At 49.0% G+C, this 14024-nt stretch overlaps 1 protein-coding gene across 1 annotated transcript in view; it reads right to left on the reverse strand.

Moving 5' to 3' along the window:
* SLC1A4 (solute carrier family 1 member 4) overlaps positions 1 to 13592 on the reverse strand; it is an 85660-nt gene extending 72068 nt beyond the window's left edge. Inside the window, exon 1 of the mRNA XM_045294144.1 lies at positions 13406 to 13592. The gene's annotated coding sequence lies outside the window, so the exon portion shown is untranslated. The remainder of the gene's footprint in view (positions 1 to 13405) is intronic.
* Between the last annotated feature and the right edge of the window lie 432 nt (positions 13593 to 14024).

Below are 14024 nucleotides of genomic sequence, written 5' to 3' on the forward strand. Positions count from 1 at the left end.
ATTTGTATATGTACATGTCTTTATCTAGAGCTCTATAAATACCCTTTGCCTCCCAGCTTTTTCCTCTATTTCCCTTGATTCTCCTCCTGTCCCACTATGGAAGTAGGAAGCCCATCCTTCTCTCATGGTGGTTTCTAACTGCTGACCTTGCAGTTAGCAGCCCAATGCATAACCACTATGCCACCTAGGTGTCCAGTAACTAGCTGTTAAATAATGTCCTTCTCGGTAGCTTTGGCTGGTTTGAATGCAGAAAGCCAGGTATCACACATTCCAGTACCTTTCTGGGGGAGCCCTGCAACCTACAAACACCAAGGTGAATTCAAGAATAGCCGCGTGCCTTGTTTTGGTCAATGAACTGTGGATGGAAGTAATGTGTGACATTAAAAGGTAGTATTATGAATCTCTAGTTTCTCTTTTTGTCCTCCACCAGCAATGTTCAGGAAGAGACTGCCCCACCATCTGGATTCTGGAGCGAGGATGACGTGGAGCAGAGATGGGCCAAGCTCTTGATGGACAGGTGACCTTGGGTGTGAAATGAAACTTGTTATTGCAAGTCCCTGAGGCTGGTAGTGGGGAGGCAGTTATGACTGGAGCCTCGCCTTAACTGATAGACCATCTAGGAGGCAAGGGAGCCTTTGGAAAAGCCCCTAAACAGCACTGAAAAGGCAAACGGTAACTCCTCCACTTCTCAGAGGTAAAACAGAAAGCACACGAGTGTGGCTCCAGGTGCTTTGTGAAAGGATTTTGCAGCAGATTTTAATGCCAACTTGATGGTACCTGGGTAGAGGAAGCGGTGGAATCAAACCTGTCAATTAAGGGAGAGCCTGATGACACCTCGTTGGGGGCGTGCCTTTTTATAAGAAAAAATCTAAGACCCTTCTCCCTCTTTCCCCCCCTCCCCCTCTTTGTCTTCCTGCTTGCTGGGACTCTGTGCCTCTGCCTCCAGGGGGGCAGCCCCTTGAGGGCCACAGACCCTGAGAGCTGTCCGTGCGCTGCCTCATTTCCACTAACTGGAGATTCACAAGACTCTGCACCCACTGCCCTGTGATCTTCCGGGACGCCACTTCACCTTTCGGGGTCATCGACCTGCCGTGACGTGACTTTGAAGAGGGTTCCAGCTAGTATCGGACCAATAGACTTGACAGGGCTGGGATGCCTTCTTGATAATTGGTTATTTCTTGATATAAACATCTTTCATTATAGATCTATGTATATATATGTCCTAGTTTTGGTTTTTCTAGACCACTCAGCCTAACACAGATATTAAATCAGTCATCAGTGATATTTTATGAAAAAGAAGCCAAAATATTTATAATGATCACTAGTTAACTGAAAGGCTCAAGTTATCACAATTTCTCCCCCGCAGATTCTAATATTATGAGGAAGAAGAAAGTCACATGACAAAAACTCACATTAGGAATATGACCGAAACAGAATATGATGAGTCACTTGCGTGGTTGGTCTGTCTGTGCTATTCCTGGTGGCCTCGGTGACACTGGTTGAGGCAATTTGGTTGCAGATCTCATTAGAGCCAAAGAGGAGTGTAGGCAGATGGTGGACACAACTGTGGGACCCAAGAGCAGGACTGCTGACTCATCTGGGGAGGGAAGAGAACCGTGCAACTGGGACTTTTCTTGTCCCTCCTTTCTCTGCGATTCAGCTTTATCCCCATTCTCCCTGCAGCCCGAATTTCTCTGTCTTCCTCTGGTCCACAGGTGAGTGCCCTGCGTGGCTCCCGAGATTACTTGATGTGTTACCCTCTGAGAAGAAATTGTAGCTCTTTTGTTGATGTGTTTTCTCTCAGTCCCCAGTTCCCCAGCCAGGGAAGTTACATAATCTGGTGTCAATTTGAGGCTTAAGAGTCGAGATAGCCAATGAGACCTCTGTGTGGGCATGGCCTTCTCCTGAGAATTCTGGGAACTACTGGATTTTTCTCCTTGGAGATGGGAGATACCTCTCTCTCTCTCTCCTCACTCCCTTAGAGATGCTCTACTGACATGACACATGGCACTACACTGATAGACCCTGTGCCCCCGGAACTGGAGGAGCCACATGGAAACCCCTGCCAGTGCTGAGATGCTTACAACGCTGCTGGACCCACAAGACTTCACACCCACTGGCCTGTGATCTTCCTGCATTCTGCATCATTGCATGTGTTTTGTGAGTCTGAAGAGGACTTTATACGTTGTTATCGGACCTATGGGCTAAAATCAGACTTATGGGCTTGGACTGGACTGGGTTGGGATGCATTCTTAATGTACAATTACCCTTTATATAAAACTCTTATACACACATGCATGTTTATGAATTTGTTTCTCTAGTTTGCTCAGACTGACACTGAAGCTAACTGGCACATCTTGGGGTAGGTGTGCCTTTCCCGGGTCCAATCGAGGGGGGTGATACAGGTGTGGCTGAGACTGGCTGAGGAGGGACTGAGTGTGTTCAGCACATTCAGCCAGACCACGCTCTCCCCATACGCCACAGCTACGTTAACATTAGTGAACATGAGAATCAACGCAGTGAGAGGGTTGACAGGCCAGATCTCCATCTGGGGGAGCCTGGTGCCTCTCTCACAAAGGCTGGGGCTGCAGGCCGTCTTCGTTCCCAGCACAGCCCTCAGTTGGGCCCCAGCCTTGAGCAGCAGGTACTGGCATTTGACCACTCGATGCTCGGGGTGGGCCTTGACCCACAGCCCCAAGCTGCTTTCCTCATGCTCTCTTAAATTCCACAAAGCCCACTGGCCCTGGAAGGCTTTCCTGAAGTCAAGCCTTTCCATTTTGCCTGTGTCCTACGTGCCCTCCCTGGGTTCATTTTTGGCCCGGGAGAATGTCTCTTCACTTCTCTCAGGAGCTTGAGTGTTCTGCAGCCCCGTCCAGTCCCTGTCCTGTGCCCCTTCCCGCAATGCCTCTGAGCATGCTGACAGCTATCCTCTGTCAACCCCAACAGGAATACAGTCACCTCACCATATTCAGATGCCAGAAATATTGTGCTTTCAAAAAATGTAATCAATCCACTTGCCGACTGATAGGAAGCTAATGTAGCTACTGCTGGGGTTGGCCCCATTTGATAAGATAGACTGGTGTCTACATGGTGTCTAGTCACTGGGAGGAAGCTGGTTCTTGGTCCAGGCAAATGCCAGGTCCTGTGCTTGCATACCTTTTGCTACAGGACATGGCTGTCAAGCTGGTTTCCAACCTGTTCCCTCTGCGAGAGAAACCCTGGATGAGCTCACATGGGAGTCGCCCTCACAGTTCACAGTGCCCCAGGGGTCTGCAGGAAGGAGCCCTCCTCTGCAGGGTCCTCCTCTCCCCAGGACCCTTGTTTCCCATCCAGGTCTTGAGACCCCTTTACTCTTGAGACCCTTTCCTCACCCTCCCCAGTGATTGAACCTGGGATTGATAAAACACTAAGCAGTAAACAAGTTGCCCTCGAGGGGACCCCAGCTCCTGGTGGCCCATGTGTGTCACAGTCCAACTACATGCCCCAGGGTGTTCAGTGGTTGGGTTTCTGAAAGTAGACAACCAGCCCTTTCTTCTGAGGCACCTCTAGGTGGTCTGGAACCTCCAGCCATTGGGTTCACAGCCCGGCGCATTCATCATTTGTCACACCCGTGGACTGCCTTTGAAAACAAGTTCCTTCCTTCTCCCCTGGGGCAAGAGAAGGTTCTCAGGACACAGGCCCAGGGACAGAGATGGGGAGCTGGACCCTTTATATCCCTTCTTCACGATCCTTGGCATCCTACCGCCATTGGTGCCTCCTCAAGAGATTCTGTCACACAGCACCTCCAAGGTTTCCGGATGCCACACCCAGGTGGGTTTCTCCTCCCGCCCCTGGTCACCTATTCACAGCCCTCAGACTGGGAGCGGGCACCCTGCCATAGTACTTCCTGCCCCTGCCCTGAGGTCACACTGACAGCAACACTGTCCCGGTGAGGGGCTCTCATTAGGCAGCTTCCGGGAGAAGCAGCAAGCACAGGGGATTCTGACCAAGTAAGAGTGTCTTAATAATACAATGCTGATAGTGGGACAAGAGGAAAGTAAAAGTAAATAGAGGAACGAACTAGGCGGCATAGGGCCCTTATAGAGGTCTAAATACAGGCATGTACATATGTGAATATATTTAGATATGATGACGGGGAAATAGATCTCTGTGCAATATTTATAGGTTAAGATAGCAGATGGACATTGGACCTCCACTCAAGTACTCCCTCAATGCAAGAATACTTTGTTCTATTAAACTGCCATTCCGTGATGCTCACCTTCCTGACACAATCGCTGAAGACAAAGTGGGTGCATAAGCAAATGTGACGAAAGCGGATGGTGCCCGGTTATCAAAATCTAGCTCAGAAGCAACAAAGCCAACATGGAAGAAGCATACCAGCCTGTGTGATCATGAGGTGTCAATAGGATCAGGTATCAGGTATCAAAGAACAAAGAATCATATCATAGTGAATGAGGGAGAGTGCAGAGTGGGGACCCAAAGCCCATCTGTAGGCAAATGGACATGTCCTTACAGAAGGGTCTCGGGGAGGAGATGAGACAGCCAGTGTGCAGTGTAGCAATGATGAAACATACAACTTTCCTCTAGTTCTTTAATGCTTCCTTCACCCCACTATCATGATCCCAATTCTACCTTACAAATCCGGCTAGACCAGAAGATGTACACTGGTATAGACAGGAATTGGAAACACAGGGAATCCAGGACAGATGAACCTCTCAGGACCAGTGGTGAGGGTAGTAATACCAGAAGTGTGGAGGGAGGGAGGTACAAAAGGGGAACCGATCACAAGGATCTACATATGGCCCCCTCCCTGGGGGATGAACAACAGAAAAGTGGGTGAAAGGAGACATCAGACAGTGTAAGATATGACAAAATAATAATTTATAAATTATCAAGAGTTCATGAGGGAGGTGGGGCAGGGAGGGAGGGGAAAAATGAGGAGCTGATACCAAGGGCACAAGTAGAAAGCAAATGTTTTGAGAATGATGATGGCAACAAATGTATAAATGTGCTTGACACAATGGATGGATGTATGGATTGTGATAAGAGTTGTATGAGCCCCCAATAAAGTGATTTTTTTTAAAAGAAGAATGCAATGCATTCCTGGGCATTATTTGTCATGATTAAGTATTAAGTGATAGCTAAGTCTTATCAGTTTTAACACATAACGAATGCCTGGTATTACATGGTGGGAACAGCCAAGCAACAAACAACTTGAGTTTTCAGAATTTCTGATTATGACCTTGAGCTCCAGCCCAGACCAATTTTGACTTTCGACGCTGTAACATGGCAGAGGCCATCATTCCATGTCTTCACCCTCTGCTGTCTCAGCACTAGGACAAGAGGCCTCCATAGGGATTCCATGAATTGACGTCTTTATGCACCCAGGTCATCTGAGGACTTAAACCCCAAACCAAAAGCATGACACTGCTCCTGGCTAACAGGATAGAGTAGAACTGCCCTACGGGGTTTTGAAGGCTTTAAAGGCTGTAAAATCTGGGAACACCTCTTGGGACACCATCCAACCCATAACTAGCAGCTCATTCCTACCCACTGGCAGGATCAGAGACACACCCAACCCATTTATTCACAAAATTATCCTGGGGGCAAAGATGTGACTTTGAGGACTAAGGTGTGCCTGACCCAAGCCAAGGTATGTTCAATGCCCTCACATGCACGTGGAAGCCAAACAACAGAAAGGAAGACTGGCGAAGAATTGATGCATTGGATTATGGTGTGTCATTGAAGTGCTGTGGAGCGCCGGAAGAACAAACAAATCTATCTGGGAAGAAATACTCCCAGAAAGCTCCTTAGAAGCAAGGACGGCGAGACTTCCTCTCACGTCCTTTGGACATGTCAGGAGAGGCCAGTCCCTGGAAAAGAACATCAAGCTCAGTAACAGACAGAAATGGCAGAAAAGAGGAGGACCCTCAACTACATGGGGTGACACAGAGGTCTCAATGAGGGGCTCACAGACAACAACACTAGTGAGGAGGGTGCAGGTGCGGATGGCGCTTTGTCCTGTTGTACAGAATCCCTGGGAGGTGGACTAGACTCTGCAGCACCGTACAGCAGCAACGACGATCTTCACAGAGGCAGGATGCCCTACTGGTCTCCCACAGAGTGGCTGGTGGGTTGGAACCAGCGACCTTTCTGTTTGTAGCTGAGCACATTAACCACTGTGCCCCCAGGCCTCCTTGGGGGTAAAGTAGAGATGATATCCTGACCTGACATTGCCCTGTGGACCTTGAGGAGGGTGCCACTTGGGATCGGAGTGGCACTGTTCCCAGGAGACCTTTGTGAACAAAGAGGCTAGGTGTGTCTATAATCCATCCAGGGAGACGGAATTAGTTCCTTGTTATGGGTTGGATGATATCCACCAAAAAGATGTGTTGAAGCCCTGATCCTCATGCCTGGGAATGTGACCTTGTGTGGAAACGGGTCTCTGCAGATGCAGTTAGTCAGGTGATTGGCTGCTAACCGAAAGGTTGGTGGTTCAGACCCACAAGCAGTCCCCTTTGGGAAAAAGAAGGAGCAGTCTGCTTCTAACGAGATTACAGATCGAGGAATATTTCCTAGAAGGCCTTGACTAGATTTTGACTCAAGGTCTGCTCTGTGAATCAAGACCACTCTGCTTCCCCCACAATGCTGAGGTCTCAGGAGCCTGTGTGGGGTGAGCCATGGGCACATGGCACCTTTCCTCTTGGCAGAACTGCCTCTCATGCCTGCACGTCCTCATGTGCTGTGAACTGGCCTCAGAAGACAGTTAAAGAGTCTCTGCAAGAAGGTAGTTGGGCCAGAGAGATAGAAGAAACCCCTAACTGAGAAGAAAAGTCATGGAACCGATATGGCACATTGGGGTAAGTGAAAACATCAATGATAAAAACATGCCACACACGTGACATCGAGTATCGGGTATATACAGTGTATGTGTTAGTATGTACAGTATATACTAGGGAAACAAATCCACAGAAACCCATACATATCAGAGAGAGGTTTATAGAAAGAGCAAGTGTACATTAAGAAAGCATCCCAACCCAGTGCCGCCCAAGCCCATAAGTCCAACATTAGCCCATATGCCCAACACCAACATACAAAGTCCTCCTCAATCTCATAAAACACACGCAATGACCCTGCCTGCAGGAGGAAAGCAGAATCAGTGAGTGTATAAACATCTCAGCATTGGCCGGGGTCTCCACACGGCTGCTCCAGCACCCAGGGCTGCAATGGGGTAGGTCCATGTGGCTTCTCCTCGGGAATGTCTTGCAGGAAGTGAGCCTTGCCAGCTGAAGCAGGGAACTGGCTAAGGCAGCTGCACCCTGGTCCAACCATCAGAAAGCAAGAGACCCGAGAACTAGAAAGGCGAGGCTCACCGAGCCATTTATCCCTCTGCCCTCCAATTAATCCCACATGTTTATCGGCCAGGTTGCACAATAAACCTTAACTATTTCAATGTGTGTGTGTGTGTGTGTGTGTGTACTATGCACAAACGTTGCATTTTTAACAAATAACTGTATTATTGATTCGTGTTGTTATTGTTGCTAGCTGCTATTGAGTCATCTTTGACTCGTGGTGACCTCTGCGTGATGGAGTAAAACCCTGACCATCCTGTGCCTTCCTTCCGACCGTGCGGGCTCCCCTTCCAGCCCTACGTCAGACAATGCTGTGAACCCCCCTGGTTGCCTGGGCTGAGAACTGACACGTGCATTTGAATGTTGGTCTTGGCTAAGAATATTGAAAGTATCATGGGCTGCCAGGACAACAAACTGTCTAGACCAGTGGTTCTCAACCTGTGGGTCGTGACCCCTTTGGGGTCTAACGACCCTTTCACGGGGTCGCCCAATTCATCACAGTAGCAAAATTACAGTTAAGAAGTAGCAACGAAAATAATTTTATGGTTGGAGGGTCACCACCACATGAGGAACTGTATCAAAGGGTCTTGTGGCATGAGGAAGGTTGAGAACCACTGGTCTAGATGCAGGGCAGTCAGAATGTTCCTCACAGGTGAAGAAAGGTGAGATTGGACATGTTTTTAGGAGAGACCAGTCGCAGGAAAAGGACATCACGCGTGGTCAGGGCGAAAGAGAGACGTGTCCCAAGCTGAATGGACATAGTGGCTGCAACCACGGGCCCAAGCACAGGGACAATTGTGAGCACGTGCACAACCAGGCAGTGGTTTCACCAGAATGGACCCAACCACACCGGCAGCAGTAACAGCACTTTCAGAAGTAGATTGCCAGGACTTTCTTCCTAGTCTGTCCTCTTCTGGAAGCTCTGCTGAAGCCTGCTGACGAGGAGTGATCCCTTGGTGTTCGCAATGCCGGGACACAGCTTCCGGCACCCCAGCAATATGCAAGCCCCCACCGTGCTGCAAGCAGACAGGCTGGTGGCCGGTGTGGACATTGGAGCGTGCGAGTACGTTTATTGTGGTGGAGAAGAGAAGCAGATCATTCATACTCCATGGCAGGCACTACTGTGGTGTCTTGTACACTAAGGTAGCCACAGATGAGTCCGTTAGGCTGAAATAGGTCATTGTTCAATGCTCTCTTCCAGGGGTCCTCAGACAGCTTGCATCAGAACTCCCTGGAGGGCTTGTTAAAACTCAGTTTGTGGGGCCCCACCCTCAGAATATTGGATTTTGTTTCCGGGAAAACGCACAGCCATGGAGATGATTTGGACCCATAGCGCCCCTATAGGACAGGTTAGAACTGCACCTCTGGGTTTCCAAGACTGTAACTCTATGTATGTAGAAAACCTCACCTTTCTCTCTCAGGAGAAGCTGTTGGTTTTGAACTTCGGACCTTGAGATTAGCAGCCCAATGTATAACCCATTAGTTTAGGGAGAAGCCTGGGACAAGTTCAGGGGTAATGCGGCTGGTTCGGATTCACAATTAGAAAATGATACAAATGCTGACTTATCTAAGTTACAGCTCCTGAATGGATTGTGTTAGTCTTTTAGTGGTGTGGAAAATACTGATTGGGGTTGCGATTGGGGGTTAGGATGGGCACACGTTGTCATTTCTCTCATTTCACCCAATGAAAGGTCAGAGGTTTGCCATCTGGAAATGTGCTCACTAAACCAAACCCAATCAAACTCCCTACCATGGAGTCCAATCCATCTCCCAGTAACCCTATATGATAGGTGTGGTAATTACATAATCTGGGACCAACTTGAAGCTATTAAGAATGAAGTGGTGGAGTTTAGCCTGTCAATCAGGTCATAGCTTGATGACCTCATTTGGAGGAGCTAAGGAGATAAATAGCTCCCTGGAGGCAGGACACACACTCTCTGTAGACAAGATGACAGATGAAGCTAACCTAGAGCCCTGAAGCTGGAGTAGCCACGTGGAGACCCACGCTAGTGCTGAGATGCTTCCATCTCCACTGGATCCACAAGACTTTCCACCCATTTTTCGTCCTGCATTTGGTGTCGTTGCATGTGTTGCATGAGTCTGAAGAGGTATTTATAGACTGGTATTGGACATATGGGCTAATATTGGACTTATGGACTTGATCTGGACTGGGCTGGGATGTTTTCTTAATATACAAGTACTCTTTATATAAAGTTCTTTCTTATACACATATGAGTGTCTACAAATGTGTTTCTCTTGTCAACCCAGACTAACACAACAGGGTAGAACTGCCCCTGTGGGTTTCTGAGACTGCAACTCCTTATGGGAGTAGAATGCATTGTCTTTCTCTCATGAAGATGTGCTACCCAGCATACTTCAGGACTGAGTTAGACGCAGATGTTTCCTTATGCCTTGTTGTCTGCCTGGGGGAGGTTGTTGGGAGCCATGAACTCCCAAACTCAAGAGATGCCCCTGCTCTGTATGGCCACGGGGTGCAGAGCAGTATCATGCCTGCATCTAGAAGTCTTCATGATGGTGGGGGACACTTCTGAGAGAAAAAGCAGCCTGAAGGGGGATTCACAGCGTGCAAGGAGAAGCGAGAGGAGCCCCGGCCCCTCAGCAATGCCAAAAAGCTCTTTGATAGCTAACTAGAGCAGTTTGTAAAATGTTGGCTAGGAGCGGTGCTGGAGAAACTGGGGCCGTGGGGAAGTTATTAAGTGCCTTGCAAAGGCCTCACTGGGTGATTTAGGGAGCCTCTGGCATGGGTGGGATGGCATCGATGGAAGACATGGAATGACGATAAGACCCTGTGGGGCTTACATTAACAATTACATAACTTACATTAACATAACTGGGAAAGATTTGGTCTTTGCCCTCAGTTCCTAACACATAACCCCTACAAATCTCTTGCATTGTGAGGGTCTTACAATAAGGACTCCAATCACACTTCCCTAACAGGTTAGATGAGGGAATGTGATGGCCTTGAATGGGGTCTAGCCATGTCAGGACCACCTGATGCGAGAGGGTTTGGGGTTGACATCATGTAATGAGACCCCCAACAGTGGCTGTAGACCCTGAGCACCGTGAGAGGCATCAATCAATCAGTCTGCATGGGAGGGCAGTCTGTCCCCTTTTGGGGACACAGAAACTTTGTACTGAGAATGCTGCCAGATCTTGCCCACTGCCTCCCTTCACTTGTGTGCTTTTTCCTACAATAAAATGACAGAAAGGCAGAGCGCTTTCTGTGAGCTCCATAAGTCCTTTCAGCAAATCGTCGAACCTGAAGGGCCAGTGGAAACAAGCAGGTCAGAAGTGAGGGCATCTATGAACACGGGAGTGCACTGCCGGCATCCCGAGGAGGTGGAGGGGACCCCTGACTCTGTCGTTTGCAAGTCCCAAGTGAGGGTGTCATGTGCCCTCCTGAGCATCTGAAAAGGGTGGTAGGTAGGGTGGTGGGAAACCAGCCCCCAACTGGGGCCAGCAATTTAGGGCAGGGTGTCGTGTGGACTCCCAGCCTGGGAAGTCTATGTGGCCGTGGCAGGGGTAGCATCATTTTTGTTTGTGAGAGACAGAGCAGCTAGCTCTGGTGGCTGCCGTCAGAAGGAGAAGTGCTGGATGAATAAATCATGTCAGAACTGGGCAGAGAAATGCAATTTGGGGACTGTGGGGTCATGAGGGAAAAAGTCAGTACATCAGCCTGGAAGAGGGGCGGCCTGTTGGTGGCCAACAGTAGGCCACGGAAAGGAAAGAAAGAAGAATGAATGAATGAATGAATGGAGAAGGAACCATCGTTAGCTTTCAGGAGGTGTGTTAGTCAGAGCTAACTAGAGAAACATATTCAGGGAGACTCATGTGTATAGGAAATCATTTTATATTGAAGAGCAATTGTATATTAAGAAACATCCCAGCCCAATCCAGATCAAGTCCATAAGTCTGATATTAGCCCATATGTCTGATACTAGTCCATAAATTCTTCTTTAGACTCACCCAGCCATGCAATCATGCAGAATACAGGAAGATCACAGGCCAGCGGGTGGAAAGTCTTATAGATCCAGTGGTGGTGGAAGCATCCCAGTGCTGGCGGGGATCTCCATGTGGCTCCTCCAGCTCCAGGGTTCTGGTTCCACCCGTGTCTCCATGTGACTTGTCAACAGGAATATCAAGTAGAGAGTGTGTGTCCTGTCTCCAGGTCGGAAGATAGGAGTTCCTAGAATCCTCAGGAAAAGGCCATGCCCACCCAGAGGACTCATTGGCTATGACCTGATTGACAGGCTACACTCCACCCCTTTACTCAAGTAGACAGAAGATTATGTTCCTGCCACAGGAGGCCACCTGGTGGTTGAGGCATTTTGGAGATCAGGCTAGGGGGCACCTAGTTCTTTAGCCCCAGAACCACCCCTCAGAATTCACCACTGGCCTCTTGAGACCAGCCCGTGTTACATCAGAAGATGAGCACGTTCAAGGCTTTTTCCTTCCAGGGAGAAGAGTGAGGAAGAAAGCCCAAAGGTAAGCTTCTTCGCCACGCCCCGCCCCCACTAAGGTGTGTGTGTCCTTCAGACTGCAAGGCACTGACTGGCTCTTGGTCTGCCCATCTGGAAAACGGGGCAAGAAAGTCTGCCTACCCATTGACAGAAGACTGTGAAGGGATGAATGCACGTTGACAGGTACATGGGGAGTGAATTTTTGGATGATGATGTTTAAAAAAAGAAAAAAATCCCACGGCATTGAGTCGATTATAACTCATAATAACTTGGAGGTAGGGATTCTGAGGCTTTACATTGTACAGCACCAGACAGTCTCATCGTTCTCCCATGGAGCAGCTGGTGGGTTTGAACACCTGACCTCATGCTTAGCAGTCCAATGTTTACTTGAAGGTGCCCCCAGGCTCCTTAGGTATTGATAAATTATGGATGTCTGCATTCTGGGATTGTTTGCAAGGCGTTCTTAACTCCACAAAGACAAGGACCCTCATTTGCTTTGCTTAATTGTGGTGAACATGTAGGTGACAAACACCATTTCTACAGTCTTCACGTGAACAGTTCGAGTTTGCTCGACCATTACCATCAAGCATTCCCCAGTGTTTCCATCTCACTAAACTCAGTGCCCCTGAACATCTGGTCTCCCTCTCCCTTCTCCTTTTCCCTCCCCACTGGTAGCCACTAATTCGCTTTGATCCATGAGGGCAAGGATTTGTCTGTTTTTCCACCAAATATCCCCAGATCCCAGAATCATGGTTTTATACCTAGGATGCACTCAACCAAAGTTTTTTGAATGAATGGAAAGAAACAGAAGATAAAAGCAAAAACCCAAGCATAGAATTCTCAGCATTCACAAGTGGAGGCATCCTTAGCAGTAGCCTCAAACCTCAGTGTCTAAGTCTCAGCGAGGCTGATCCTGCCCGTCAAACCACTGCAGCCTCAGAGGCCAACACATTGAACAAGTGTCCAAGACACAGCTTGGCCCAAGCTTCTGTTTCTCTTTGCAATGACATGAAAGTAATTTCAAAAGCAAGATTAAGCTCTAATTATTAGTTCTTTTCCCTTTTTTTTGGACGAGAAGCGGGGAAAACACATGCACAAACATTCCAGCTCTGCCTTGGACTTAACATGTCTGGTCCTATCCCAATTTTTTAAAAGAAAAAGGAAATTGAAGGCTTTCTTGGCATTCCGTGTTCTCATTACCCCAAGTTCACCAGATGGCCAAGAAGCACATATTGCCTGTGAGCCCCTTCTCAGTCACAGCAGAGCCAGGTGTGGGCCACGTCAGCCTGGCCTCCCGGGGCCTCTCCACCAGCTCAGGCAGCTGGCAGACCCTCTCTCTGCTAGAACAATGGGTTTGACAGCTGTCAATCAGAAGGGCCATCAGAAGTCTTGTGGTTTCAGATCCTCCCCATGTCCCAGCCCCAGGGACATTCAATAGATAGGACACCCCTTGGTAACTGAGCCTGTGCCCAGAGCTAAAGTGGGTGTGAGCAGGAGACATGGCGGCCTGGGGCTCACAGCAAGGGAAATTGCACATATCCCTCCTCAGCCTCTTGCAGCTGCTCCTCTTACCTGCTGTAGCACCAGCCACATCGACTCTGCTCCTGGAGAGACTGGCTCTCTCCTCAGCATGGGAATGTTGATGCCGGAGACCCTGTGTCTGCTGGTGGGAGTGGAAGGAAAGACGCCTGTCCAACTGCTCCCTGGGGCGTGGGCTTGGGAGGGGGGGACGGAGAGCACTTTCAGACCACCCAAGAACATCCAGTAGCCTGTTGTAGAAAGGATACATACAGTATGATAGCATGCCTATCAAATCCCAAACCACGAAGAACAGGATGGGTTGTCCATGGATCTACACCTAAGTAGTCAAAGTCTAAAACCCGTTGGAAGACTCTGACAATTCCGCACTGGCTGGGGAAGGAGGTAGGATAGATCAGGAGGTGGCTTCAGAGGTCGCATGTATTCTCACCGAGCTGCAGGCGTGAAGCACCAGAAGCTATGTGGCTGGGAGGCATGTAAAGAATGACCTGGGAGAGGCCCACAGAGGTGGGCAGGTGTGGGCTGGCAAGGAGCAGCGTGTCACTGTGTGATGGGGTGTTGTCCAGGGTTTCACATAGATGTAAACGAGTAGTGTGATCGGATTGGCTTTGGGAAGGGTCCCTTTGGCTTCAGAACAGAGAGTGGATGGGGG

This window comes from Echinops telfairi, unplaced genomic scaffold (assembly GCF_000313985.2).
Source record: "Echinops telfairi isolate 266 unplaced genomic scaffold, ASM31398v2 ScPeMD7_2573;HRSCAF=3158, whole genome shotgun sequence".
Taxonomy (NCBI): domain Eukaryota; kingdom Metazoa; phylum Chordata; class Mammalia; order Afrosoricida; family Tenrecidae; genus Echinops; species Echinops telfairi.